This window comes from Capricornis sumatraensis, chromosome X, assembly GCF_032405125.1.
Source record: "Capricornis sumatraensis isolate serow.1 chromosome X, serow.2, whole genome shotgun sequence".
Lineage (NCBI taxonomy): Eukaryota > Metazoa > Chordata > Mammalia > Artiodactyla > Bovidae > Capricornis > Capricornis sumatraensis.
The window spans coordinates 84,328,821-84,333,130 of record NC_091092.1 but is presented as its reverse complement, the minus strand read 5'-3'; positions in this window follow the sequence as shown (position 1 = coordinate 84,333,130).

Sequence of the window (4,310 nt, the reverse complement as noted above, 5' to 3'; positions counted from 1 at the left end):
AGTGGCATTAGAGTACTAGAGGGCTTCCCTTGTAGCTCAGCCAGTAAAGGATCTGCCTGCAGTGCAGGAGACCTGGGTTCGATCCCTGGTTTGGGAAGATCCCCTGGAGAAGGAAATGGCACCCCACTCCAGTATCCTTGCCAGGAAAATCTCATGGACAGAGGAGCCTGGTGGACTACAGTCCATGGGGTCGCAAAGAGTCAGGCATGACTGAGTGACTAACACTAACACTAACACTAACTAGAGTACTAGAGCCCCCTATACATGTTTATATTTGTATTCATCCAACCAGTATTCTGTCTTCTTGGAAGCTTGTTCAGGCTTGTGATTTATTTTCACAAAGATCAAAAAGTGTTCTGATGGAATTTAAAAACAAAATGAAACACCAACCAACACCATTAGGGCTAGGTTATAGTTCCCAGCTATTCATTCAAACACTAATCTAGATGGAGATGTGAAGATGTTTTGTAGATATGGTTCAAGTCTACAGTCGTTGGTATTCAAACCTACAATCAGGCAGTATTTGGCTGCCTGAGGCTAACAGACGGCAGGTACAGAAGTCTTGGTGTCTGTCTGCAGTGAATTTTGTGCCATTTTAGAAAAATAAGACACACAAAAAGTAACACTTCAGGGTTCTGCATGATTAAGAAGAGTTAACACTAGTCTAGAAATTTTACTTTATTTCACTGAGTACTCAAAATAACTGAAAAGCAGGCATAATTTTCATTTTACAGAGGATAAAACTATAGACATATATGGCTTTTGGAGATCTACACAGGTAGTATATATAGCAGAATTTAAGTCAAATCCAGATCTGATGGTTCTTAAATCCATAATTATTCTTTGCAACTCTGACCTGACTTGTTCAAACGATCAGATGCCAGTGGCTTACTGGAGGAGATAGAAATCAGGCCAGTCCTGAAAGAAGGGCAGAATTTGAAGCTTTGGGGTAAGGGGGGGCAGTAAGAATGATCAAAGTTTCCAGGCATGGAGAGGAACATAAGCAAAGATCAGTTTTCACTGATCATGACTATTCGACAGCCAGGAGATCAAATGGCTAAAGTGGAGGACTGAGCTCTTTAGACAAATAAGTAACTGTTGACTTTTGTCAGCATCCTATGGTAGCTGCTGTGGGCTATGCCAAAGTTAATTTTGTGGAAGTACCTGGCATGTAGTTGTTGCTCAGTTTTTTAAAAATTTATTTTATTGAATTATAGTTGATTTATAATATGTTAATTTCTCTTGTATAGCAAAGTGATTCAGTTATACACACACATATATATTCTTTCTCATATTCTTTTCCATTATGGTTTATTACAGGTTATTGAATATAGTTCCCTGTGCTATACAGTAGGACCTTTATCCATAGTAGTTGTTTATCCATTCTATATATAATAGTTTGCATCTGCTAATCCCAAACTCCCAATTCATCCCTCCACTACTCCCCTCCACTTGGTTTTTGATGTTGTTTTTGTTCTTTAAGAAAGTGGTCCTAGACTTGAAAATGAAAGTGTTCATCATTTGGATTACTCCAAGCTGACAATCTAGCTTGGGAGAGAATGAAATTATTTAAGAGTTCCACAATAGGAAGTGTCATAAGATGCTGTGAGATTAATGGTAACAAAACCACCCCCAAAGGGAGATTGAGGTTGATATATACATACTAATGAGAAACTACTGTATAGCACAGGAAACTCTACTCATTGCTCTATGGTGACCAAAATGGGAAGGAAATCTAAAAGAGTGGATATATGTATATGTATGGCTGATTCACTTTGCTGCACAGCAAAAACTAACACACTGTAAAGCAACAATACTCCAATAGAAATTAATTTAGAAAACTACCACCAAAGGCTACGCTCTTAACTACTATGTAGGGCAAAACCTTGCAGTGTATGGGATGCATGGGAGGAAGTGAGCAAAGATCTTAAATAGGGTTTCTAGTGAGAAGACTGATATAAAAACCATGCAGGTACATTAAGCTGATGAGTATGGGCATGAAAAGGAGAGGATGGAGAACAGAAACATTTCAACATCAGAGCTAGTTAAGAGCTGCCTAGCAAAAAACCAAAAAAACCAAAAGCAGAGCTGCCTAGCAAGGGGTGGGTTGGGTGGGGGAAGAACATTCTACTATGACTCCAAATGCAATGGTATAACTGAGATAATTGTGTGTCATCAATGAAAACAAAGATGCCAGGACAGGGAGACCATCTAGGAAGGAGAAATGCGATGAGTTCAGTGTAGTATGTGGTGCGACCAGGAGAACAATTAAAATTTAACTACTGGAGTGGACATATTTGGTAGAGTTGAAGACTGAGCAATAGCAGTCAGATAAACAGCTGTCCTCAGTGGTTCTGGTTGAAGCTGTGAGAAAGGTTCATGGAGCCAAAGGAGAGGACATGGTGATCAAAGCAGAGGATTCACAACTGACCCTTGTACTGTGATGACAGCTGAGATGGAAGAGGGAAAATGAAGGTCAGAGAATAAAAAAGAAATGAGGAGCTATCCAAAGAAACTAAGTCTCAAAGAAGAAGGAAAAATTGAATCTAGCACAGTGCCTGGCCCAAGAAGGAGCATTCAGTGAATTCCTGGATGGTGGATAACTGCATCATTATCACAGGAACCAAGGTGGGAGAAAGTTTAAAGAACAAGGCAATGATTATCAGAGAAAAATGCTACAGGGAAAAAGTGTGATTTTAAAAACTAAAAGATAACCGTTATCTATGGATCTTCATGAGAAGATTTAGGGGCACTCTTCTGAAATATAAGTGGCATTGACACTCACAGAAAAAAGTGGGAGGGGCTCCCCTGGTGGTCCAGTGGTTAAGACTCCATGCTTCCACTGCAGGGAGAGAACACATGCCAAAGAGGGCAGAGTAATGCACAGGAATAGCAACAGAAGATGTGCCACTGACTTGATAGTTATTTGGTTCCTATCCCTTCATCAAGTTGGATTCTTCCTCAACTCTCTCAGTCACTCAGGTAATATCTTTTCTATCTGGACCCCAGATTCAGTCTAAGCTATCAAGCCAAAGGTCATCTCTTTCCAGCCATCTCTGTGTACTAACTTTTTACTTTCCCTAAATTCCCTCCAATTACTTTACCAACAAAGGTCCACCTAGTCAAAGCTATGGTTTTTTCCAGTAGTCATGTATGGATGGGAGAGATGGACTGTAAAGAAAGCTGAGCACCGAAGAATTGATGCTTTTGAACTGTGGTATTGGAGAGGACTCTTGAGAGTCCCTTGGACTGCAAGGAGATCCAACCAGTCCATCCTAAAGGAAATCAGTCCTGGATATTCACTGGAAGGACTGATGCTGAAGCTGAAACTCCAATACTTTGGCCACTTGATGTGAAGAACCGACTCACTGAAAAAGACCCTCATGCTGGGAAAGATTGAAGGCGGGAGAAGGGGATGACAGAGGATGAGATGGTTGGATGGCATCACTGACATGATGGACATGAGTTTGGGTAAGCTCCGGGAGTTGGTGATGGACAGGGAAGCCTGGTGTGCTGCAGTCCATGGGGTCCCAAAGTCCATGGGGACACGACTGAGTGACTGGACCGAATTCCCTCCCAAGTTAAAAAAATAGTCTTTGGCAAAAGTATTCTCGTGAATTTTTCTATCTGTTCTTATTCTTTTCCTCTTTTACTCTCTAACCACCTTCTTCCTGCTTTTTACCCCCAACTCAGATCTAAAAACAGGTAATATATTTACAAAGTTCAAAAGTCAAAGCTGTAAGGAGTCTCAGCCCCACTTCTGACCTCATCCCTGTTGGTTCCTCTTGCCTCTTGTGGGCAATTTTTGGTTTATTTGCCCTTTCAGTAGTCCTTTTTGCAAAATTAAGAATATATGTGTGCGTGTACTTATTATCTCCCCTGTTCTTATACATAAGGTAGCATAGTGGTTACACTGTTGTAGACCTTAGTTTTGTAACCTACAAGTAACATTACTCCTTATCAGTACTGCCCACTGAAGAAAAGTGCACAACATAAAAGTTGTGAGTTATGTTTTATTCGAGAACCTTACTGAGAGAGGACTATAGCTGAGGAGCCAGCCACTCAGAAAGCTCTAAGGAATTGTTCTGAAGAGGTGAGGGAGGGGCCAGGATATATAGGAGCTTTTGCAAAAAAAGTAGTTGAACATCAAAAGATTACTGCTAATCACAAAAAATCCAGTTACCTCCAGTTAATGATTTCAGTGCTTTTCTGTGTATGGGAAGATGCACTGGTTGTTGAAATTGTTCCTTTGATAGGCATCTTAACTATCTAGAGCCATTATCTTGTTTTTCTCCATCTGAATTTCTCTG